Here is a 26,949-nt window from a genome sequence, read left to right as displayed (position 1 = left end):
TTAAATTTTTTTCAATTACAGTTTTTAAAAATATATATATTTTATTGATTTTGTACAGAGAGGAAGGGAGAGAGAGAGAGAGTTAGAAACATCGATGAGAGTCATCGACGAGCTGCCTCTTGCACACCCCCCACTGGGGATGTGCCCGCAACCAAGGTACATGCCCCCGACCGGAATCGAACCCGGGACCCTTCCGTCCCCAAGCCAATGCTCCATCCATTGAGCCAAACCAGCTTCGGCTCAATTACAGTTTATATTCAATATTATTTTGTAAGTTTCAGGTGATGAGCACAGACCTTAATTCCATAGCTCAGTGGGGTTGGACAAATTATTTTCCCAAGTAAGATGTAGAATGTTGTGTCCCCAGAAGGCTCTCAGTACACACTCCCAAAGCCACCACTGACTGATTTAATCACAGTAGATTAGGTCTGTTTGGCCAATTCTAAACTTTATATATAAAGTGGGTTTGTTTGTTTGTTTGTTTTCAGGGGAGGAGTAGCTTCTTTCACTCAGCATAATATTTTCGAGATTCACCATATTGTTGTGTGTAGTTTGTTCCTTTTGATCACAGAGCAGCTATAGGTAAGTAATGCCATCCAGTGTTACTTAGCTTTTGAAGTGATGTGCATGTGTTATCTGTAGACAATGCGGAGGTGGTGCAGTGGCAGAGGCAGAGGGAGGTGGTACAGTGGCAGGGGGAGGTGGTGCAGTGGCAGGGGGAGGCGGTGCAGTGGCAGAGGGGGATGGTGCAGTGGCAGGGGGAGGTGGTGCAGTGGCAGAGTGGGATGGTGCAGTGGCAGGGGGAGGTGGTGCAGTGGCAGAGTGGGATGGTGCAGTGGCAGGGGGAGGCGGTGCAGTGGCAGAGGGGGATGGTGCAGTGGCAGGGGGAGGTGGTGCAGTGGCAGAGTAGGATGGTGCAGTGGCGGGGGGGCGGTGCAGTGGCAGAGGGGGATGGTGCAGTGGCAGGGGGAGGTGGTGCAGTGGCAGAGGGGGATGGTGCAGTGGCAGGGGGAGGTGGTGCAGTGGCAAAGGGGGATGGTGCAGTGGCAGGGGGAGGTGGTGCAGTGGCAGAGTTGGATGGTGCAGTGGCAGGGGGAGGCAGTGCAGTGGCAGGGGGAGGCGGTGCAGTGGCAGGGGGAGGCAGGGGAATGGCAGGGGGGCGGTGCAGTGGCAGGGGGGGTGGTGCAGTGGCAGGGGGAGGCAGGAGAGTGGCAGGGGGGGCGGGGCAGTGGCAGGGGGGGTGGTGCAGTGGCAGGGGGAGGCAGGGGAGTGGCAGGGGGGGCGGGGCAGTGGCAGGGGGGGGTGCAGTGGGAAGGCTGGTGATGAGAGCGCTCTCCATGCAGGCCCGGGAGCTGCACTGACTCCGTGGGGACTGGCCGCCTTGGCTGACCCCTCCCGGCGTCCTGGATTCTGCATTCAGGCCTCTGTGTTGAATTTCCTGTGTCTGCGTCTTCCTCTTGATAAAACGTGTAGAAGATGCAATCAAATCCAGAATGTCTGAGCTTTGCTTGGCTCTCATTTTGATTTGGTAGCATCTAGATGGGAGATAATTTTCTCTCGGCTGTCTCTGAGGCATCGCTCCATCATTTAGTTGCCAATGTTGTTGTTGAGAAGTCTAGAGGCATCTTTATGTGCATTAGATTGTGAACTTGTAAAATAAAATAAAATATTTTCTGTTTTAGTTCCTTGTGTTCTGAATTGCACAATGGTTTGCCTTGGTACGGATTCATTCTTATCCGCAGTGCAGAGCCTTTTCCGTGTAGAAACCGGTGTCATTCGGCTCAGGGAGAGATTCTTACATCACAGCGAGTCCTCACTTCACGTCCTTAATAGGCTGTTCGGCGATAAACGAAGCCACATGCTAGTGGAGGGAAGCCAGTGTGGCCGTGGCTAATTGCTGTAAGCTAGTAGGTGCCTGTGGCTTCTCCCCAACGCTGTAATGCACCTGCACTGAACGAAGCAATGCCCAGGGCCCTGCCACATTTCCCAGTCAGTCTCCCCCCCTCATTTCGCGCATGCTGGCTCTCTAGAACAGCGCTTACTGGGATAACCTCCCCAAGAACCGGAGCCGGTGGGGTGGCCTGTGCAAGTGGAAGTGGTCCTCATGATTTTCTCAGCGGGTTTCCGGAAATGTGGACTCAATGAGTCAGCAGCATATTGGTTAAAAAATAACAAAGCTCCAGTTTTCTGAATGACAATTGATACAAGTTATTGTCCACTTTTCCCGAAGGCATGGGATTGTCTGACGTAAGGATCTTTGTTGTCTCAGAGCCGTGGCGGTTCATCTGGACAAATGGTCAGGGACTTGGGAGGAAGAAGATGGGAGAAGCGATGGCCAGGAGGCTCGGGGAATCAGACTGTGAATTGCCTTCTTGGTGGTGGGTGTGAGGATGTTTATGTCCCAGGTGCATGGTCCCCCAGAGGCCTCTGTCACAGAGGCAGCTACAGCCATGCAGGTGGACCAAGGACGCCCCTGTGGACGGCAGTGAGCCTCCTTCCAGACCCTCCAAATTGTGTACTAAACAGGCTGCTTTAAAAAGTGGCCGTGGGAGCAGAAAAGGAGCTACCAGTGAACAAAACCGTGTCACTTCCCCTCACCAATGCGCAGCCTGCCGGCGGCAGTGGCCATCCCTGAGGCCCTGCAGAGGAGTCCTGTCTGGGAGGACAAGCCAGGCACCTGTGGCAGATGGGTTACATTGACGGGGCATGTAATAGACTTATTTTTATTTTAAAAAAATAGTCTGTACTTTTTTAGAGCAGTTTTAGGTTTACAGCAAAATTGAGCAGAAGGTACAGAGAGTTCTCATATACCGCCTGCCCTCACACAAGCACAGACAGCCTTTCCATCACAAACATCCCCCACTATAAACATAGTACATTGATCCCAATTGGTGAACCTATGGAAATAGCTATTTGGGGTTTGGATTTGCTTTCCCTACCCACCATGCCTCTCCCAGCAATGCCATTCATAGATGCAGTGAATAGTTGATGCATCTTTGAATTTTTGACAAGGAAGCTCACTCCATAAAGAAGGAAGGCAATAGAAAAATGGAAATGGATTTCACTTTTCACATAGCCAGAGGCATCTGACTTCATGACGAAGTACAGCATGCCCCAGAGATACTGCGAGTCAGTTCCAGGCCAGCGCAAGAAAGCAAATGTCACAAGAAAGCAATTCACACACACTTTTTGGTTTCCCAGTGCATTAAAAGTTATGTTTTCTCCATACAGTGGTCCATGTAGTGTGCAATAATGGCAATATGTCTAAAACATGTAGTGTGAGATTCTCCCTCCCCACAACTGGTGGGCAGAATTATGACATTACTGGCATCTGTCACAGAGACATCCCCAAGACATTGAACCACCAATCAGCGTGTGCCAAAGTGTCCCAGAGCCCACCCCTTCCTGTTCCGCCCTGGGTCCAACCCTCTCCTGTTCTTCCCCTTAAAAAGACCCCCAGACCAGCCACGTGTTGCTTTTTCCTCCATGTCCATCTGAGGCAGCCCAGCTGGGTCCTCTCTCCCCTCCCCACTCCTTCATTTCTGATTTCTCTACTTCTGTAATGAGTCCCGCTCATTACTGGGGAATAAACTTTACTTTAAAATGTCTTGGTGGTCAGTTTTCTGTGCCTCAAACCTTACATGTAGTACCTTAATTAAAAATTCCTTTATTGCTAATAAGCTGCTAACCATCACCCGAGCCACTTTTCGCTGGTGGAGGGTCTTACCTTCAATTTTCGAAAAGAGCAATACCTGCAAAGCACAATAAAGTGAAGTGCAATAAAACTAGACATACCTGTAGCCAAAGAGGAGTCCGCTGTGTTGTCAATAATACTGTGTGTGGTCGGCATGTTGTCATGTTGATGGGCGCAGTGTAGGATATGCCTGGAATCAGTGACCAAAGGTGTGGTTTCACCCAGTGAAGTTGAAGGGCATGGCATCTCTCATTATCACATTTAATCATCCACTTACAAGAGTTTCACTTATTGTCACTTGCCAAATTTTTGTTTATTACACCAGTGATTCTGGGCTCTACTGGTCTAGAGATCTTAGTACTCAAGACAGGAATGGTTCCATTGTGCACACAATCACTGAATATATATTTAAATTAAAAATTGACAAGTAAAGTAAGAAATAGACATAATCACAGGAACAAATTTAAAATCTCTCAGCTGGGCGGCTGCATCTGGTCAGTGGGCTCCGGCGGCCGGCGCTTTTGCCTTGCGGACGGGGGTCCCGCCAGTTGCCATCGGACCTCGGGATCCTGAACCCCCTTCCCTGTGCTCCGTGTGTCCTAGGTTGGGGGCCGTCCCGCACTTGAGGCAGGAAGATGGTGGCCTCAAAGAAGACGAAAAAGTCGCTGGAGTCCATCAACTCTAGGCTCCAGCTGGTGATGAAAAGCGGTAAGTACGTGCTGGAGTACAAGCAGACGCTGAAGATGATCCGGCAAGGCAAAGCGAAGCTGGTCATCCTGGCCACAACTGCCCGGCCCTGAGGAAATCTGAAATAGAGTACTATGCCATGTTGGCCAAGACTGGTGTCCATCACTACAGTGGCAATAATATTGAAATGGGCACAGTGTGTGGAAAGTACTACAGGGTATGCACACTGGCTATCATTGACCCAGGTGATTCTAATATCATTAGAAGCATGCCAGAGCAGACTGGTGAAAAGTAAATCATGGGAAATTTTTCTTTAATAAAATTGACCAGAGCTTGGTTTAAAAAAAATAAATAAATCTCTCAGCAGTTGAAAGAAAACTTCAAGATATAGAAGATTTGCATATAATTAACAAATTTAACCTAAATTATGTATAGGACCCGTCTTCAGCACTTACATAGTACATGGTGTTTTCAAGCAGACACACAAAAATTAATAATCTAGTGGGCTATAAAAACAAGTTCCAACAAATTTTACAGAATAATATTCTCTGACCACAATTAAATTATGTTAGAAATCAATTATTAAAAGTTAAATCAATCATTAAAAGAAAACATTTCAACTTGGTGAGAAGTTATGAGAGGCACTTCTAAATATATTGTAGTATGGGTCAAATAAGAAATAGTAATGGAAATGAGAAAATATTTAAACTGAACCAAAATAGAAGAAAACAGTAAACAAAATAGAAGTCTAAACATCAATAACTAAAGTATACATCTCAAAAATGAGAAAAATCAGCAAAATAAACATAAAGAAGATTAAGACAAAGTAATAAATATGGGAGCAGAAGTTAATGAAATATAAAGCAAACATCTATAATAATAAAAGCTAATTAGACCAGACGACCTTCCGGACGACCTTCTGGATGAAGCTGGGGCTGTGAGTGAAGCCCAGGCCCCGGGTGCCTGTCAGTGGCTGGAGGGAAGCCAGTGCCAGAGCCAGGAGAAGGAAGGCCTGCTCTTGCATGAATGTTGTGTATTAGGCCTCTAGTATAAAATAAAGACCAGTAATTTAAAAAGATTAGTAATTGAGAAATCTCTGGCATGACTCATGAGAGAGAGAGAGAGAGAGAGAATTTTTTAACCCAAATCAGAAATTTTATAAAAATAGAAACATTATTACAGATGCTGATCAGGAGAAGGTGCCAGCCCCATCACCCTGCTGCTGCAGCCACTGCCAGCCACAGCAGCAGCCAGGTATTTTCATCAACATGGACTCCAGTTCCTTCACCATGAAAAATGACAACTTTCTTTAGGCATTTTCAAGATGTGTCTTTCATAAGATACAACCTTTCTTTCCTCCCTCCCTTACCCCTCTCTTCCTCCTTTCTTTCTCAACTGAGGATATGTTGCCATTGATTTGTAGAGAGTGTGGAAGAGAGAGGGAGAGGCAGACAGAAACTTCAGTGTGAGAGGAACATTTTGATTGGTTGCCTCCTGCATGAACCCTGACATGAGCCCTGGCCAGGGAGGAGCCTGTAACCTAGTTACATGCCCTTGATCAGAATCAAACCTGGACACTGAAGTTGGCAGGCCAAGGCATTATCCACTGAGTCAAACCGGCTAGGGCAGGATATGACAATTCTTAGCCCCTCCAGCAGCGGACCTTCATTTTTTTCTCCAAGAGTGTGGTAGAAAAACCCTAGATCACCTTCTTGGATTTTTATTACCCAAGTTACCAAGAACATTGCAAGTGGCAGCATTCAGGGAACTTAGCCAATGAGTGTCAGAAAAGGTGTTTATGCTTGAACTGGTTTGGCTCAGTGGATAGAGCATGCACCTGCAGACTGAAAGGTCCCTGGTTTGATTCCTGTTGAGGGCATGTATCTTGGTTAGGGGCACATCCCCAGTGGGAAGTGTGTGGGAGGCAGCTGATCGATGTTTTTCTCTCATCGATGTTTCTGACAGTCTATCCCCTCTCCCCTCTTCTCTGTAAAAAAATCAATTAAAAATATATTTTTAAAGAAAAGATGTTTCCTCTGCAGCCCATGTGCAGAGGATCCCCCGCGTTGTGTACACTGGGCTAGAGTCATGTCCCCAGCTGCCAGGGGCACGCCCCCAAGCCCAGCGGCTGTGTCAATGGGCTGGGGGACATGGATCTCGTGGACATAATGTGCGGTGGCCACCAGGAGCACCCCCCCAAGCCTGGCGGCCCTCTTGGCACAAGCACATACACAAGTTCCAACCCCGTTTCGCAGCCTCTTGTGCTTGGTGCCCCCAGCCACTTGTCCCAGGACCCAGACTGTTTGGTGCCCCCAGCTGCTCATCTCAGGACCTGGGTCACTTGACACAAGTGCCCATAGGCCACTCCTGGCCAGGGGTGTTCTGGGACACTGGCCACTCAGGGCCTATGTGCGGGCCTACAGGCTTGGAGTGGCCTGGGTCCCAAGGATGTTCCTGGGACCCAGGCTACTTGGCACCAGCATATGCAAATAACCCACCACCTTTGTTGGATTAACTTTACATACTCACTCCTGATTGGCTGGTGGGCATCACAGAGGTACGGTCAATTTGCATCTTTCTCTTTTATTAGTGTAGATATTTTTTACTGATTTCAGAGAGGAAGGAAGAAGGAGAGAGAGATAGAAACATCAATGATGAGCCCAGCTGGCATGGCTCAGGGGTTGAGTGCTGACCTATGAACCAGGAGGTCACAGTTTGATTCCCGGTCAGGGCACATGCCAGGATTGTGGGCTCAATCCCCAACATGGGGCATGCAGGAGGCAGCTAATCAAGGATTCTCTCTCATCAATGATGTTTCTATATCTCGTTCCCTCTTTCTCCCTCTCTGAAATTAATAAAAATTTTTTAAAGGAAACATCAATGATGAGAGAGAACCATTGATTGGTTCTGCATGCCCCCTACTGAGGATTGACCCTGCAGTCCAGGCATGTGCTCTTGACTGGAATTGAACCTGGAACCCTTCTGTCTGCAGGCTGATGCTCTATCCACGGAGACAAACTAGCTAAGACAGATTTCTTTTTTTTTTTTTTTTTTTTTTTAATGTAGTATTTAGGACAGTGTAGATTTTGTGCACAGTTAGACAAATACACCAATGACTATCTCATTAATAATCAGAAAATGCAAATTAACACCACTCTGGACAACAGATTTTCAGCAATGGAAACTTCTTCTGATAATACCAAGTGCTGGTTAAGAGTAGGGAGCAATGTTTTATGTATTTTTCTGAGAGCCAGTTATTTTCATGATCAGTTTATTGTTTAGGAAAAAAAAACACTTGTTCATTATTATAGATGCCACACTGAAGAAAATGAGAAAGCATAGGTAAGCAAAAACAAATAAAAACAAACCAAAATCATGTTTATGCTACCCAGAGATCACCACTATGACACGCCTGTGTGTGTGCATGCATGTATGAGTGTTTTAGAGGGAAGAAGAAATGGGCTTGCTTTTCAGAGATGTAGAGTCAGGTGTGTTGAAATATTAAAATAGTTGAGAAGGCTGGAAATCTTTACATCTTTACATCTAACAAGAAGAATTATCTGAAGTAGAATATGAAACCAATGGAAATCTAGAAGCTAAGAGATCAGAATTTTAAGGCTGCTTTATAATGCTTATTGACTTCTATAAAAAGAATAATTCTTTGTTAGTTCTGGGCTAGTTTTTGTGTATAATTGTCCTTATTTTAAAAATAAGATTTAGAGAATACTAAAAGTATAAAGAATAGAAAAATTATTTCAACTGCCATAACTGTATAATTTGGGTATATTTCTTTTCAGTTTTGAGTGTGTTTAAAATAAATGTTGATCATGTATGTGGTTTTGAAACAAATAATACACATGCACTAAAAAAAGAGGAAAATATAAAGAAGTTAAAAAAAAATCATCTGAAATCTCGAAAGCCAGTGGAGCCCTTCCAGCTTTAATCATCTTGCTTCTCTATAAACTTTTTTATACGACCCAGGCAAGGCCACTTTGTAGCTGTGTATTTAAGAGGAGGATAGCGAAGCATTCTCCACTTCAATGAAGCCAGGAAATCAAACGGGGTCTCCCTCGCCCAGTCAGCGAAGGATGCTGGAGCCGCATAATGAGGGTCTGCAGTGGCATGTGTAATTAAGGGGATATGTTGGTAAATGTATCATGAGATACAAAGAAAAATTACAAGATCTGAGGAGCCAAACATGATGGATTACTTCAAAGCAGGCGCTTACCAAGGGTGGCCTCTCTCACGTTGTGCAAGAGAATCTCTGCAAAGAAAATCACATCGCTGAGAAGCCCAAGGATGTATTTCCACATAGACATGCATTTAAACATCCCTTGGATGAACATCTGCTTTGTGTTACCCTCTTTCAGTTTCAGAATTTCCATCTGTACTGTTATGTCACCAAACCAAACTACTCTAGGTCCAGTTAGTTTGAAGTCTATTTTCCCTCCTGTTATCAGAAGGCAATCTTGGACTAAGATCTTTAAAAATGTTATAATCTTGCCCTAGCTGGTTTGGCTCAGTGGATAGAGCATCAGCCTGCAGACTGAAGGGTTCCAGGTTCGATTCCGGCCACCTTACTGTATACCAAAATTGAAAATGTTTTCAAATTGCCATTATTCTGACATATTTTCCTCCTCTCCCTCTACCATTATAACCAATGGCCAAGCATTTCTGCCTAATTTGTATACATTGAGGTCAGGCGGGCACAAACAGCTGGATGAGAATACCTGAGGTTGTGGTTGGACCAAATCACCAACCTCACAGGCCCAGCCCTGTCAGGATGACATCTGTCACTCACCCTAGCAATCATTCTCATTGGATATTAAAACCAGACTTCAGTTCCTGGAGCACACAGTCCTAGCTAGCCTAGGGGATGAAGAATCACCGGAAGTGAGGTACACTGAGCAGCTTACATCTTTTATCCACATGACATTGAGACAATCAATGCATTTGATCATCAAGCCAAGCCAGGAGGGTCTTCCTGTGCAGGAGGTAATGACGGCTGCTTGAATCCAAATGTCTCTACATGCTTATTCATCGATTTCCCAACCATAAAATCACCAACGAGTGCAAATGAAACTACGCATGAGCCGTGCCTTTGGCATTATTAATCTACAGAGAATCCCACACCCTTTCAACTCCTGTAGATAGTGAAATAAACATCAAATTCCAGGAGAATCTCTCCACACTGTAAGCCTGTGGATGCTGGGAGTAGAGAGAGGGAGACTTAAGTGACCCTAAACAATAAGGAAGCGAAGCGAAACATACAGATGAAGCATAAACAAAACCAGCACGGAAGAGTCCGCAGTGTCAAAACGCTGAACATGGGCTTGGGACTCAGCGGTTTAAAACGTCAACTAGAGAGGAGGGGCCGAGGGGGCAGTACTGCGGGGGCAGCCCCGAAGAAGCACTGCTGTCTCCGTGGAAAGACCAACCAGGGGAGGGACTGTGCCTCGGAACAGGTTGTCATGGACAAGAAGGAAAAGGAGGGGAAAGGAAAGCTCATGCGAATCACAAGAGGAACAGGGCACTCCAGTGACACGCGGCTCACGAGGCCTGACAGCATCTCCTCCCGCCTCTGTGCCCCTGAGTCCCGGGGCAGTTTGATAACCACCATGGAGAGAGCACACACACCACAGGAACTGGCAGATGTTACGAACCAGGCTGCCTGTATTTCCTGGAGACCTGGCTGTTAAATATTTATCAGCCCAACATTACACCAATCAATCCACTCCCACCACCACAGCTGTCAACAACATCATTCATTAAAGGAAGTTGCACGTCAATAAATTGGCATAAGGAGGCACTCTTTATCCAGGCACCCTGCCCACAAAATACCTAAAAAATAAAAATAAAACTTTCATTCTATAAAATAATTGTAAAAAGAAAACAAAATGTTAAATATTACATTTGAGCTGATAAAAATTCTTCTATCCCCCGCCCCCAAAATATCATTCACAAGACAGAAGAAAACTTAACAAACCTCCTAACTGAATTCAGTATCCTAAAGCAAATCTATGGCGCTACATTTTAACACCCTAGAATTATAAATATAAAAATCTAAGAATAGCAATGGGTGCAAAACAGGAAGAAATGCAACATGAATTGGTTGAACTCAAAGATGTTGACAAAAACACACAGTTATCTCAGAAATTAAATAAATTTCAAGTTCTAGTGGAGAAGAGATTTCAATGAAAATTTAATAAGAGATGCCGAAGAAAGGCAAACACAGGAATCTCGTTAAAATGAGATAAAAAAGTTAAAAGGGTCGAAGAGAAAGTGGCTCCAATGGAAGGCAGACAAGAAAGGTCCAGCAGGAATAGCTGTGGTCCCTGAAGAAGCAAACAAAATACTGGAATAGAATGAATACTTAAATTTCTAATCCAAGAGAACTCTCCAAAAATTAAAGAAAAACGTAATCTACATATAGAACAGGCGTGTGTAACTTTGAACATTGATACAAGACAATTATCTTCAAGACATATCCCAGTAAAACTGTTAGATTTGAAGACAAAGAATCCTCAGGCTCCTGGCAAAAAGCCCCAGTTCCTTTCAGGTAAGAAAATCAGGGGTGGCACCAGGCTTCCCCTGAGCCACAAAGCAAAAGTGAAGCCACATTTTTCATGAAACTCAAGGAAAGAGAGTGCTAGTCAAGAATCATATATCCCTCTGAGCTGTCCAAACCATGGCGTACGGTACACGTGCTCGTTCTGAAGAATACCAGGAAATGAACTCCATCCCACTGAGTGTGAACAGAGGAACGCCAGCAAAATAACCAACGGTGAACACATAACATAGTTCACCGCAATGCTAAGGGTAAAATGAGGGAGGATGTAGAGAAAGCGTGTATATATTACGTTTTGACAAAGTAGAAAGAATACAAATAAAAGATGAGAGGAGACGGGCAAAGATAGGGGAACCAAAATAAGATCACTGCCTGATGTCGTAAGTAGGAGTCAGAAGCTACCAGGATGGGTCAGATAACAAGAAGTTACGTGAGAAAAAAAGCTACTGGAAAACTAGAGAATGCAGGGCGGGGCAAAAGTAGGTTTACAGTTGCTTATATAGAAAATAATACAATAATCTATAAATAATAATACAAGAATAAACTCTGTTTCCCATAGTCACAACTATAACCTACTTTTGCCCACCCATCCTACCCTGTTTCCCCGAAAATAAGACAGTGTCTTATATTAATTTTTGCTCCCAAAGATGCGCTAGGTCTTATTTTCAGGGGATGTCTTATTTTTCCATGAAGAAGAATAGGGTACACATTTATTGTTAAATGAAAATAAAGGAAATTTATTACCTGTATACGGTACGGTAGTACGGTAGTTGTCAACACAAACCAGACAAACTGTGAATCCTACAGTATCAAGAATTTACTCATTTATTCAATGACAATCATGTCATCATCTTCTGGAACATTATCATAACAATCCAATTCCTGAATTTCCTGGTGAATTTCTTGTGACTCCATTTCTTTCAGAATCAGTGGACCAAATCTCTCATGTTTAGCCTAGGGGGGGGCCTTATTTTTAGGGGGAGGCCTTATATTTCACTCAGAAGGAAATCTGTAAGTAGGTCTTATTTTCGGAGGATGTCTTATTTTCGGGGAAACACGGTATATAATAATGGAGGAATATGCAAACTGTCCGTGACTCCATAACATAAGGACCATTTAGCAGGCTGCGTGTGCAGAGGGCTCTGGTGGGCTGGCCGCGGCAGCTGCGGGGCTGAGCCTGTGGGGCCTCCTCTGGAGCTGGGGAGCTAATGAGGACTCTGGTCCTCCTCCAGCAGCCCTCTCCAGCAGGCATGGGGCTGCTGAGACCCAGGCGGGGCCTCTGGCCACAGATGCACAGGTTCGCGAAGACCAGCTCTACCAGGCCACCAGGAGGCCATGAGGCTGGGCCGCAGGGTGCCCCAACCCGGTGCCCTTTCAAGAGGTGACACAGAGAGAAGGTGCGGGAGCAAATCCAGAGAGTGGGATGTGGGGGTTCAAGACTCACTCCCTTTGGGCTCCGTCCTTCTTTGCCCTCCTGAGTGCCACGGCTTTGGCGAAGCCTGAGGCGGGCGGGCCAAGGGGTGCAGAGCGGCGCTTGGTAAACATATGTCATGTTTACCAAGGGGGCTCGGGCCGGGCAGGGTGTTGGCAGGTGGGGATCTGCCTCCCCCGCGGAGAGCGAGGGTCTGCAGTGCGTCGGCCCGGCGGGAAACAAGAGGGGATGACTGCCATGGAGGAAGGACACGGGACAGAGGGGCACGAACCCGCGGCCCTGAGGCAGGGGTTGCCGGACCCCACTGTGGCGGTTTGGTGAAGCTCTTGGCACTAACCGGGCTTTGCCCCAGCGGCCTGAGCACTTGAGAGGCAGCAACTCCTGCTCCAGCTGTGGCCCCAAAGCAAGTCCACACCTGCCCCGCCCCCAGTCCCCTCCCTGCGGCGCCCCACAGTGAATGCCCCTGCACAGCCAGTGCGAAGCCTACCCACTGCTCCCCAGAATGGGGGGGGGGGTGCATTAAAGAAAGTGGGGGGAAGAGGAAAGAATGTGGAGCGATCACGGTGAATGAGGCTCGGAAGCCTCACGGGGAGGTTGGTTCTGTTTGCCCCGCTGCTGTCGCTTAGAAGGGCGGAGAGTGCGCGGTGAGGGCTCCCTGTGCGCGGAATCCAGTTCCACCGCTAACGGGAATGGCCGCAGTTTCCTGGATGGAGCGTGTCCCAGTGCCTTCGCTGAGTTTTGAGGGCCAATTGAAATACTACCCGTGTTTCCCCGAAAATAAGACATCCTCCGAAAATAAGACCTAGGGCATGAAAAGATAAGACATCCCCTGAAAATAAGACCTAGCGCAACTTTGGGAGAAAAAAATTAATATAAGACACTGTTTTATTTTCGGGGAAACAGGGTATATAAAGAAAATGAGGCAAGAGGTGAGAAAGAAAAGGAAGGGCGAGCAACACAAAAGAAAGATTGGAAGGAATCTGTAAACCCATTGTCACTAAAATAGGGAATATAGTCCATGTGTACTAATGATGGTATGATGCCTGGTGGGTACTGGAAATATCGGGGAATACTTTGTAAAGTATATGATTGTCTAACCAGTATTCTATAATATAAAACCTGAAACTAATACAAAATGACATTGAATGTAAAGAAATGAAAATAGTGAAATTTTTGTAAATTTCAAAGTTTAAATAAAGGCTGTAAAGAAAGAAAGGGGGAGAATAAAAATAGTGTTTTCCACTTTACCACATTATTGTCTTTTCAGTACATGAAAAAGATAGTTGTCTTTAAATGGTGCTTTTATACTTTTCTAAGTCATTATCTCACTGATGTTCAGGGCAACTTAAAAACAAGAAAATTATTCCTTCCACTCTTCAAAGAAAGGAAATCTTGGTGTCTGGCCCCAATGATTCAATCATTAAGCCCTATTGAAAGGCAGGGTTAGTGAAATTTTCAGTGAAGGGTCATAGCTATACTAATAAAAGCCTTAGGGGCAATCAGGCTAGCAGGGGAGGGCAGTTGGGGGCGATCAGGCTGGCAGGCAGAAGTGGTTAGGGTGATCAGGCAAGCAGACAGGAGAGGAGTTAGGAGCTAGTGGTCCCAGATTGTAAGAGGGATGTCTGACTGCCAATTTAGACCCCATCCCTGCAGCCTAAACTGGCAGTCAAACATCCCTGAGGGGTTTGAAATTGAACAGGGTACAGGCTGGGCTGAGGGGGCACCCTTCCATGCACAAATTTTGTGCACCCAGCCACTAGTATATAAATATTAAGACAATAACTAAAATAAAAATTCCTAAATAGGAAAAAGAAACTTTAAAATTAATATAGCAGAATGGAGAAAAAAACATAGCAAATACAATATAATATACACGGTAATATATATATATATATATATATATATATATATATATATATATATATATATATATATGTATTAAAGCCTAATATGCAAATTGTCCCCTCAGAAGTTTGATCGGGAGACCAGGAGTTCGATCACTTGCTATGATCTGTGCTGACCTCCAGGGGGTGGGGCGAAATGAAGGAAGGCCCTGGCTGGCAGCCCGAAGGCCCTGATCAGCCCCGATTGCCCAACAGGCCTAGGAACCCACTCATGCACAAATTTTGTGCACCGGACCTCTAGTTATAATATAAATACTATGACAGTGTTGAGACCAAACATATGTCATATTGTGAAATATGGATAGATTAACTCCCCTATTTATGAAAAGACCTTTATATTGGCTTATACAGCAAAATCCAACTCTAAGCTGTACACATAAGTCACAGTCATTCAAAAAAAGTAAAGATAAAGAGATGGACCAGGTTAATTGAAACAGTAAGAATTTAGGCATTGTTATTGTGACATAAGACAAAGCACAACTTAAGCCAAAAAGCGTCAAACAAGATAAAATGCTTAATAAAGTTAATTCCATAATTCACAAATTACTGGAGCCTGCATTACAGGGGGGAATGCTATAAAGAGAACTACTTGGATAATTGTCAAAATTGAAAAATGAGCTGAAGTTTAGATTTTAAAAAGTATCAAAGTCAAGTTTCCTGAATAAGAGAATAGCCTTGTTCATAGGAAATACAAAATTATTAAGAAGTAAAGGTAATGTGACATATGTAAGTTACTCATAAGTATATAAAAAGTGGTGAACCTGGGTTAAGGGCAGATGAGAGATCTTTATATTATTCTTGAACTTTTCATTATTTGAAATTACTTTTTAAAAGGCCAATGGTTTGCCTTTGTTAAAACTCATTAAAAGGCCCACTTTAAATATGTGCATCTTACAGTATAGATTTTACCGAAAAAATTCCACAAACCATATACAAATATTGAGTACTAGTTAACAGATGTATACTGAAGTCTGTAAGGATGAAGTATACTGATGTTGGCAACTTTAAAAAGCTTGAAAAATAAGATGATTTGATGAACAGGTAAGAGGGGTGGGTAGATGGGGATGTACAGTATGAGATAGAAGCAAATATGGAGAGCAAACTGTTAATTACAGAATGTAGGTTGTGGGCATAAGAGAGTTAGTTGCATAATCAACTTTTTTGTATGTTTGAAAATTTTTCATGATAAAATGGGAGAAAAAAAGGTAAATCAGTAGTTTGATGCTGTGTCGACTTCATAAATAACTAGAAGGCTGACTAGACTTCCCACTTTCTAACACTTTCTCTTTTTTCTTGGCCTCTGTTAGACTCTGACTTCCGGTCTGGCCACAGAGAGTCTTGGAAACTCCAGGGCCTGTCTCACCTGGTCCTCGGTGTTTGTTCACTCACAGAGCCGGCCCCATGTGTTCCCTTTTCTCTACCTTGTAATGAATTAGGCCAAGGCTCTTCATTCTTTGAATTTAATTCCTCTAATACACACACACACACACACACACACACACACACACACCTGTCTTCTCTGGGTGAGGCAAAGCCATGGAAGTCTGGTTCTGGTTTATTTTTTAGGGTAAGAAAAAGGCCATTAAAATTCTCTCTGATGGTTGAGTCAGTCCTTGTGGGGGGAGGGGAGGGACGGAGCCAAGGGAAGAAATTTCCTGGTAAGCAAAGCCCCACTTAAAAATTTTCCCTTTCTTTCTTTTTGTTTCTCTTTTTCACCCTCTTGAAGCTGCTCTCTCTGGAGTCAAAGCATTTTACAAAAACAAACCACTCCAAAGCTTTCAAGTCCAGAGAAAGCTCGAGCAAAGTTAATTAACATGAAGGTTCTCACAAAAGTTAATTAACATGAAGGGACTCACAAAAGCCGTCTGCTGGCATCTGCTCGCCTCCCATGTGCAGCGGTTCCTTTGTCTGATGGCAAACCAGCCCGGCAGCCGCATCTCCTGGGCCCAGACTGCCCTCATTTCTCCCAGAGCACGTCGGAGTCCTCCCGGAGCACGCCCTCCTGAGCCACCAGCCCCGCACCCTCCAGGGCTCCTGGCTTCTTGGATGATTTGCCACTGCCTGTAAGAAATCCCTAAAGAACACTGGATTTTACAATGCTAGGTTGAAAAGAAAAAAGGGTGAGGGAGAGGAAAAGAAGAGGGAAAGCAAGTGAGGAAGGACTATAATAAAAATCTCTTTTTAAAAGTGATCCTGGTAACCAAAGATAATTTTTGGCAGAGTAATTAGAAAATGCACATGCATGCTAAATATCTATCACTCAAATAACAATAATATAATGAAATAACATCATATATCTATATCTATATATCTCTATATCTCTATATCTCTATCTCTATCTCTATCTCTATCTCTATCTCTATCTCTATCTCTATCTCTCTATCTATATCTATATCTATATCTATATCTATATCTATCTATTAGATATATCTATTGAGAATATCTATCTATCTATCTATCTAAAAGCCTAAGTGACCATTCAACCGTTTGAACAGTTGCTATGATTCGCACTGACCACCATGGGCAGACGCTCAATGCACAGGCATGGAAATATGGAACAGACTGATGAATCTCCGAGGGAAGGGGAGAGGAGGGAGGGTTGGAGCAGATTAACCAAAGATCTTATATGTGTACTAGAGGCCCAGTGCATGAATTCGGGCACTGGTGGGGTCTCTCAGCCTGCTCTGTGGGGGTCAGGCTGAAACCGGCAATCCAACATCCCCCAAGAGGCCCTGGATTGCAAGAGGGTGCAGGCCAGGCCCAGGGACCCCACCAGTGCCTGAATCCATGCATGGGGCTTCAAGTATGATGATAAATAACATGACATACTAAATAATAATGTGTAATGGTTATTAAACAATGTTTCATTAATATCAATAAATGATACTTAACACTGTCTGAATATTACGATGAAAATGCGCATCCTCTCTGACTTTGCCTCTGCTCTTATATAGATTTTTTTTTTTTTTTTTCCAGAAACAGGGTTAGAATGGACTGCTTCTTTTGCAATCTTCTTTTCAGTAGATCATGAGCATTTTCCAATGTCAGTTAACCCCTGGTCTCTGCACATCCACAAGGATTTTTCTCATCTTCCAGGTAATCAAACTGTACATATTTCCTATAATTGCTGCCAGGAGTTTGGTCCTCTCTCCTCCCCACAAATGCTTCTTATAATTTCAAGTGTCACTAAGACCACGGGGCTTGATTGCCCAGGGCCTGCTTCCCCGCTTCCATCAGCAGAAGCATTTTGAAGTGACTGGCGCAGGAAGAAGAGGGCTCTTCTTCCCCAAGCCTGAGGCAGTGTGGGTACCTAGAAACACAGCTGAGCGTTTTTATTTCACGGGGTGGCTGTAGACGGGTAATCTCAACAACCCGTCCCTCCCGCCACAGAAGTACCGGCAGCTCACAGTGATGTCTCCTGCCCCGAATTCCTAAAGGTTGCTTACCTCTTCCTGAAGCCTAATCCCTTTCTGAACCATCTCATATGCTGCATTATACATCATGTGTTCCCTCTCTCGCCATTGCTCTGGTGCCCAAAGAGATTGGGGCATATTCAGGTTAAGTTGAATTCCACTCAGACTTTATCATAAGCTGCATAATAAGCTCTGCAAGCAGGTACACAGGTTATTGGGATCAGAAGGCTCATCATCCTGTTCTTTCCTTCCTCGTCCCACCCCTAAGAACAGGTGGTGATGGGGACAGCTAAGGTATGTTAAATCCATGGCTACTCTGAGAACCAAGTGTGGCATCTCTTTGGTACTAAAGAAGTGAAATCTCTCAGATTAGGTCAGACATTAGAATGGCTGTTTGGTTGGTTTTATTAATACCATGTATTTTCATATGGGAAATACTCCCACTCTGCCTGTATATCTCTCTTATCAAACAATTAAACATAGAGTTACCGGACGCCCAGCAATTCTACTCCTAGATATATACACAAAGGGACGAGAAGACCAGGGCATACGTGTCTATGGCAGCACTATTCGTGATCACCAAAAGGCCAGAACAGCCCAAATGTTCACCAATTGACCAATGATAAACAAAATGTGACTTAGCCACTCAGGGAATTTTGTTTTTGTTAATCTTCACCTTGGGATGTTTTTTTCCCATTGATTTTTAGAGAGAATGGAAAGGAGGAAGAGTGGGGAAGAGAAAGAAGAGAGAGAGAGGAGAGAGAGAGAAGCATTGATTGGTTGCCTCCTGCACATGCCCTGACCAGGGCCAGGGATGGAATCTAGGTGCCCTTGACTGGGAATTGAAACCATGACCCTTAGGAGTATGGGTTGACACAGCAGCCACTGAGCATCGCCGGCCAGGGCTCAGTAAACTTTCATTTGCCCATAAAAAGAAATTAAGTACTGATACCTTCTGCAACATGGATAAACCCTGAAAACATTATGCTAAGTGAAGGAAGCCAACAACAAAAGATCAGGTTCTATACAACTTCATCCATGTGAAATGTCCAAAACAGAGCAGAAGGCAGGTCACTGGTTTCTTAGGACTGGAGGAGTGGGGAGGATAGTGAGTAACACAGCTAAAGAGTGACAGAAATGTTCTAACATTGACTGTGGTGATGGTTGCATAACAGGGACTATACTAAAAAACATTGAGTTGTACAATGTAAATGAGTGAATTATATGAAGAGATTGCAGGCTGGGCTGAGGGCACACACCTCCCCCTCCTGCCCTGTGCATGAATTTCATGCACTGGGCCTCTAGTCTGTACATATTTGCTATTATTACTATTATCTTGAAATTTTCAACACTGTCTGATTTTGCTCTTCATTTAACTGCTCCTTGTTTCTGCCCGCATGGGTTCCTTTCCTTCTCTTTGCTCCTTTCTCCCTCCCAGGAGCTACTCAAGCTCCATCCTCCCTCGTTTCCATCTAACTACACTCTCTCTTGGCAGGTGCTCCACAGCTACAGTTTCTTTCTCTATTGTTTCCAGACTGGTGTCTCTCTGGACCTCTGGGGACATCTTCTCCGGTGCTCAGAAACCACCAGTTCAACACCGAGTCTGTCCTCCCGACTCCATGGCTCCTCCTCACGGCCTCGTTCCCGCGGCAGGCACCTGCGTGCTCCCAGCACTCACTCCCCGGGCGCAGCACCAGCTGCCGTGACCGCCGTGTGGCTCCACCTGCGCCAGGCTCCGCTCTCTCCCGCCAGCTGTGGGGGTGTTGATGGCTGACAGCTGGGCCCAGTCCCTCTGCAGCAGTGACACTGATGGAAGAAGGACACCTGGCCCGAGGTCATGCCCTGTTCTGTGGCAGCCGGAATGCAATGACTAGTGGAGATAAGGGGATGACAGCTCTGGCCTCTTTGCCCGAATTCGAGCCCACTCGGCAGGGCCATCCCAGCGCCCCCAGGACCAGCTGCGGGCAGCTCCCCGTGCCCTTCCCCCAGGCTGGTGCTTCCACTCTCCCATCGGGGTTGGCCTTGGGAGTGCTCCCAGCAAACTTCCTGCTCACGGATCTTCTCAGAGCCTGCTGCTTGTCAAACCCCGCTGCAACGCTCAGTTCCCTTCGGCGTCCCCATTCTCTCCCCGCCATGGCAGCCACCGCCTGTCACTGTCCTGTGGATCTGCCTTTCCCTCGTCAAGTCCAATGCCAAGGTGAAATCATTCAGGACAGAACGCTCACCAACACTTGACTCCAAAGACCTTTCAGAATTAAATATTTCAGGCGTAGATTTAGCTTTAGGTCTAGCTTGATCCAGGGTTCAAATGTTGTCACCAGTTTGGACCTGCTCTGTCATCGGCTCCGCCTTCTGCTCTGTTGGCTCCTTTCTCAGAACAGCTCTCTCCCCCTCCCCTCCCAGAAAGGCTGCGCATTCCTCGGGGAAAGCGCATGTTGCATCTGCTCTTAGAAGTCTCACCCAGCCTCCCGTCGGACAGATTCTGATTGGTTCAGTCTCCCATTCGCAAACCGATCACTGGGCCAGAGATGTTTCTCTTTGGGGTGGTCTGCCGCATGATCAACCCTGGACCCTGGGAAGAGGGCAGGTCTCCCTGAAGCACATAGACTGGGAGTGGGGAAAAGATGATTTCTTCAGAGGAAAATTGGGTTAATGGGGACCCAAAGAGTGAATGGATGTTGGGAAACAAACAGTAAGATGCTTCTATAATTTCATTTCACAGCCACTGTGAGAACCTCCTCTGCTTTTCCTACTTTCAGGTTCTCTTTCCATCCATCCTTTCTCTCTCACTCCCACCTCCCAACCCCAGAGCTCTAAAACACAGCCAAAGTCAGGTGTCTGTTCCACAGTCTTCAATGGGCACGCCTGTTTGGGTCTTTAGACTAGGTTTCAAGGTCGCCTTCTTCTCGTGTGTCCTACTCAGTCCATGCAGCACTTCTTATACTTTGGGGAACTGAAGGATCGTGGGGAGAGCTTAAGACACAGAACCCTGGCTCAGTAGGATGGGGTGGGGCGTGAGTTTACATTTCCAGCAGTTTCCCAGGTGATATACTAGCCCCAGGACCTCTACGCAGAGGAAACACAGCTCATGGGTGGTGTGTACTCCCAATCAGGTGGCCCCCTCATTCTCCAGACACATCTCACTTTCTTCCCCTCAGGGACTTCTACTGATAATACCCACCCCACAATTTCTGTCTACTCAAATCCTGTTCTTCAAGGCCAAAGTCAAATGCCATCTCCTCCAGGTCTTCTTTCCTGACCTATCCATTCATTTGAGCCCTGTTTTGCTTAATTTATTCCTTTTTAAAAATGATGGATTGTATTCTATGTTACAATATTTCACATGTATCTTGACTTATCCAACATATTTCTTTTTAAAACAAACAAAAAAAAATGGCTGTTGGTCTCTTTGTTTCAAAATAAAACAAAACAGCCAAAACCGGTTTGGCTCAGTGGTAGAGCGTCGGTCTGCGGACTGAAAGGTCCCAGGTTCGATTCCGGTCAAGGGCATGTACGTTGGTTGCGGGCACATCCCCGGTAGGGGGTGTGCAAGAGGCAGCTGGTCGATGTTTCTCTCTCATCGACGTTTCTAGCTCTCTATCCCTCTCCCTTCCTCTCTGTGAAAAATCAATAAAATATATTAAAAAAAATAAAACAAAACAGGTTCTTGTAGAAACACTAGAGGCACAAAATTCACCCGGGGGGGGGGGGGGGGGAGTGTTGTCCCTCAGCCCAGCCTGCACCTTCTCCAATCTAAGACCCCTCGAGGGATGTCCAACTGCCTATTTAGGCCCGATCCCTCTCACAATCCAGTACTGCTGGCTCCCAACTGCTGGCCTGCCTGCCTTCCTGATTGCTCCTAACCACTCTCCTGCCAGCCTGATTGATACCTAACTGCTCCCCTGCCAGCCTGTTTGCCCCTAACTGTCCTCCCTACAGGCCTGGTCACCCCTAACTGCTCTCCCCTGCAGACTTGATGACTCCCAACTGCCCTCCACTGCTGGCCATCTTGTGGTGGCCATCTTGTGTCCACATGGGGATGGCCATCTTGTATCCACATGGGGGCAGCCATCTGTGCAGACCTGGTCAGCCCCAACTGCTTTCTCCTGAAGGCATGGGTCTCCCCCAACTGCCCTACCCTGCAGGCCCAGTTGCCCCCAACTTCCGTCCTCTGCCAGCCTGGTCACCCCTAACTGCCTTCCCCTCCAGACTTGATCACCCCCAACTGCCCTCCCCTGCTGGCCATCTTGTGGTGGCCATCTTGTGTCCACATGGGGGCAGCCATCTTTGACCACATGGGGCAGCCATCTTGTGTTGGAGTGATGGTCAATTTGCATATTACTCTTTTATTAGATAGGATTTGCATTAAAAATAGGGGAAAATAAAACACACGATGTCATCTTTAGAACAATCAGGGAGATCTGAATATGAATTAGGTATTATGTGATATGAAGGCATTATTGTTCATTCTGTTCGGTATAATAAATGCAGGGTGGTTGGGTTCTTTTTTAAAAAGCTTTTCTCAGTTAGATATATGCTGAAATATTTGCAGGTGAAATGGCATGGTGCTTGAAATTTGTGTTTGAATACTCCAGCAAACAATAGAAAATTGAAGAAGAACTGACAAAAAAATAGAATTGGGAAAATATTATTGGAGTTCATTATTATGCTCTATTTGTGTGTATTTGTGAATTTTCCATATTAACAATCAGAGCAGACTGTGCAGCTGGCGTGGCTCAGTGGTTGAGTGATGACCTAGGAACCAGGAGGCCAGGGTTTGATTCCCGGTCAGGGCACAGGCCCGGGATGAGGTTCAATCTCCAGTGTGGGGTGTGCAGGAGGCAGCTGATGAACGATTCTCTCTCGTCATTGATATTTTCCTCTCTCCCTTCCTCTCTGAAATAAAAAAAAATATTTTTATAAAAAAAGTAGAGCAAACCAAAAATGCAAACGTCTTCATGTTTATATGTATTTGTAGAGAGACAGAAATAAATAGATTTTAAGATTCTTCATGTCAGAGACTATGGTCATATTTCCCTTTCTATCCTACACAGAATCTAGAACTGTGCCTGGCTCTCGCGAGGGTGCTCTGCTTAATAACTAGCTGAGGGAGAATGAACAGTAAAGGCACACAGTAGTCATGGAAACGAATCCCATCAGCGGTGCTTAAGCCCAGAGGCTGCGGATCCATGACTAGTTCTTTCCCATACTTGCACTGTAATCTTTCGCAGGTCTTTTAACCTCCTAGATTCTTAGTTTTCTCACCTGTGAAACAGGAGTAACTATCGTTACTTCTTAGGGTTCATTGTTTTCACAATACCATAGGGAATGTCCCAGGGACCATTCTAGACTCCAGGGTACAGAGATGAATACCATAGCCCCAAATCCCTGGCTTCAAAGAGCTGAAGTTCTAGAAGGGTAAGATAAACCATAACCAACAAATGAGTTGGCAAAATATAGAGGCTGTTAGATCGTACGAGGATGAGGTAGAAAAGGGAGAGAGGCTGAGGGGCTTGTATTTTCTATTTTAAGCTGGGTGAGCAGGATCCCCCACTCCCTGCCCCCACCCCACCCCTGAGACAGTGGTATTTCAACAAAGACCTGGATTCATGGCAGAGCGAGCCAGGTGTCTGTCTCAGGGATGAGTGTCCAGGCCAGGTGGAGGGAAGGAGTGTGTTGAGAAATAAAAGGAACAGCATCATTGGTCTGTGCGGTGGCTCTAAGTTGTTACCTGGTCCGGACTGGAGGGTTTCTACTCTGAATCAGGCATGGAAAATGTTTTCTTCAAGGGCTGGGTAGTAAGTATTTGAGGCTTTGTAGGCTATATGGTCTCTGTCACAACGATTCAACCGTGCTGCTGTAGCATGCAAAACATGGGTAACACAGAAATGAACGGGCATAGCAGTGTTCTAATAAAACTTTATTTACAACAACAAGTTGTATGTACAACAACCCCTGTGGGCTATAGCTGGCTAACCTCTGCTCTGAATACATCATCACTCCAAGATTTTGGAAAAGGAAAAGATGACAGTGGAAAAAAGTAACATAAAACAAAGGAACTGTTCGTGTGTGTGTGTGTGTGTGTGTGTGTGTGTGTGTGTGTTTAAATAAAGCTCTGGACATTTTTTTTTAAATTCCTCACTCGAAGGTATTTTTATTGATTTTTAGAGAAAGAAAAGGGGAGGAGAAGCATCAGTGTGTGAAAGAAACTTTGAGGGGTTGCCTCTCGCACACACAGACCAGGGATTGAACCTGCAACCTAGGTGTGTGCCCTTGATTGGGAATCACACTTGCAGCCCTTTGGTGCGCAAGACAGCACTTCAACCGCAGGGCCAGGGCCAGCGAGGCCAGGCTTATGGAAGAGAGTCCTGCAGGGCTTGCTCTTTGCTGGTCTGTCCTGGCGTGCTTCTGGCGATACCAGCACCACCCACCTCAGCGGCAGCCAGGGTGCATGCTCGGTAGTCTTTTCCATACGCTGTGCCCAACTCAGTAGCCTTGCCAGCGTAGTGATGGGCACAGGCCTGGCCAACACGGCATAGGACTCCGTTTCAGATTTCCTGAGGGCGGGGCGTTGTTGGCCAGGATGAGCAGCTTTGCTTTGCCGGATCATTGTCACTGCCTGCTGGTGCCCAGCATGGACCTTTCACCTTTCATAGCAAGGAGAGTCTAGAGTGACCAACTCCTGGGACTTCTTGTCTTGAAGATGGCCACCGTCTTCCGGCCTCAGGTGCGAGATGGCCCCGGGTGAGAGCAGCCCCCACGACATCCTTCGCAATCCACCTCCCACTGTGGCTCAGAACCGCTGTCCCCCGCCATGGCTGTGGTGTGCGGCGGGGAGTTCCCGGCATGGCCTCAGCTCTGCGGGCGCCTTCTTCTCGCTCAGGCTTTCCTCCTCCTCTCTTTCTTCATGCACCTTGTCATTCTGGATTTCTCTGCTGCTGCATTCTTTTTCTTTCTGCCCTGCCCTTCCTCTTCCTCGTCTTTTCTGCTGCCTCCTGCCTCCTAGCACCCTTTCCTCCTCATTTCGCATCTCTGTGGAGATCACGTGTGTTGGCTTTGGTTGGTGAGGTGGCCTACGCATGGCCTGACGCATATTGAACAAAAAACAGCGAGGTTTGCATTTTAACCAACACCGTGGTTCCCCAGGGTGGGGCTCCAGCCTGAGAACCTGCATTTGGGGTGGACCTCGACTGGCCTGGGTGCCAAGAGAGTGCTCTCAGAGAGGACAAGCCTCGAGAGAACAAGAGAAGAGAGGAGTAAGTTCCGAAGGGGTCAAAGTTGACAGGTCAGGACCTCTTGCGCCCTGGGTGTGTTTGGGCAAGCGCGTGCGTGCATGTGTGTTCTGCAGTACGAGGCGCACGCAGGCCATGCCCTCGGCAGGGGAAGAACAGTTCATAAATCCAGGCGCCCTCCCTCACTCATCCTTTGAAAATGCCACCTTGATTGTGTGGGCTTCATGATTGCAGGCCATTAGAGACCATTATTGAATGAACTATGAGACTTCGATCATGAAATGCAAGCCTAGTTTCACATATTAATTGCTTCTAATTAAGGAGGAACATTTTAACCAATTAGCTTTGGGAACTTAAGTGCCATCAGAAGCATAATTCAGAGATTGGCTAATTGCTTCCCCCGCTGCAGCTCTTAGCCTCTGGCCTGCATGCACACGGCCATGTGTGTAGAGGTGGTGGCCGAGAGGCCCAGAAACTGTAGCCACAGGAGCTATGCAGACAGCCATCACCCAGACCGTGGAAGTTAACATGTGAGACAAACGGGGTGGAGGGAATGTAGTCAATAAGAGAGAACAGGAACACCAGACCGGACTGATCCAGGTTCTAATCCAACTTGACTGAGGTGCATGGCCCATCTCTGTTCCAGATTTCTTGGATACAAGATGGCAAAGGTCTCCTTCAGCTCCCAGGATCCAGGACAAACTCCAGTGTTTTGTGATAACTTTCCATAATGCCATGTGAGGTGCAGGCTGTACAGGAAAATAGAAAAACCCCATTGATAGAAGGCCCGGGCCTGATTGACACATCAGCAGTCACAATACTAAAGTATTATGGGTTGGCAACCGCTTCAGCAGCCCGAGGAGCTTCTGAAGGAGAGAGGATCTTTGTCTCTTGGCACTTCATCTCTCTTGTTTCTCTTTGCCCATCTTCCTCATCGGAATGGGCTTCTCCTGGTTTGAGTGGTGCTTTGTCTTCTCCAGGGTCGGCCTCACATTCTGAACATCTGACCGTGGCCCCCCTGGTGGGAGGCTGCTCTCTCTCTCAGCGCACAGCAGAGAGCATTCTGCTCTTCTGGTCCTGCCTCATCTTGCTTCTCTTGCTGCAAAACGGGCTCTCAACAGGAGTCTACCTACCGCTGCTGCTGATTGAACTTGGTAATTACCAAGATTTTGCTTTGGCATCTTGTCTTGGGCTTAATGCTGCAATCCTCATTATTATATAATAACGTACCAGCCAGAACTTGCTCACCAATTTCCCCTCCATCTACGTGATGATTTTCTTTATAAAAGTAAAACAGGTTCTTACCCTCCTCCTGCCATCCTCTCCAGGAGAAGTCAGGCTGTTGTCCATTGGGTACAAATGGTGCTGTTGACATGTGCTCCCCGGGCTTGCGTTAGTGTGAGCTGTGAGCTGACTAGCTTCTGCCTTGCTGGTGGCTTACAGCTCGCCCTCCTGCGCTCTCGGCCTCGGGCCTGTGGATGGGGAGCAGAGGAGGGAGGAGGACAGGCCAGAAAAAGGGCATAGGGTCAGCAGACCATGTGGTTGCCGCTTTTGGGGGGCACTGCTGGAAGGGCAAATGCTCTCTACGAGGCGGGTCCCTTTCACAGCATCTCAGCTGACAGGCCCGTCCCGTGTCTCACAAAAGGAAATCCCGACGGAGGAGGCAGCAGACCGTGCCCTCAGCATGCCGGGCCGCGGCTGGCACTTCCCGGCAGGCAGGGCCTGTGCGGGACAGGGCGGCCAGCATGCCTCCATCACGAGGACGTGAACAATGAAATAGATTCATGTGTGAGGCGTGTTCTCATTAGGTGCAGCCTTCACGAAAAGTAATTAAAAGTTGGCAAATATTCTTTCTAGATGATTAATAGGTCATCTCCACGTTTCCTTTTGGGAGGTCAGCTGCCAGTTACCAAAAATGAAACACCTGCTTTTACATCAACGTGGCTGCTGCCCGAGACTGAGCAGCACGCAGCATTCCTGGAGCTGTTAAATATGTCCACGGTGCCAAAAAAAATGGGC

The 26,949-nt window shown here is 46.3% G+C and overlaps 1 pseudogene; it reads left to right on the top strand.

Annotated features, from left to right (window-relative positions):
• The first annotated feature begins 4,168 nt into the window (after nt 1-4,168).
• On the top strand, nt 4,169-4,726 carry LOC118732207 (annotated as a pseudogene).
• Nucleotides 4,727-26,949: the final 22,223 nt, after the last annotated feature.

Source organism: Pipistrellus kuhlii, unplaced genomic scaffold (assembly GCF_014108245.1).
Source record: "Pipistrellus kuhlii isolate mPipKuh1 unplaced genomic scaffold, mPipKuh1.p scaffold_m20_p_36, whole genome shotgun sequence".
NCBI lineage: Eukaryota > Metazoa > Chordata > Mammalia > Chiroptera > Vespertilionidae > Pipistrellus > Pipistrellus kuhlii.
Note: the sequence above shows the minus strand (reverse complement) of the source record. Positions and strands in the feature narration are given on the sequence as shown.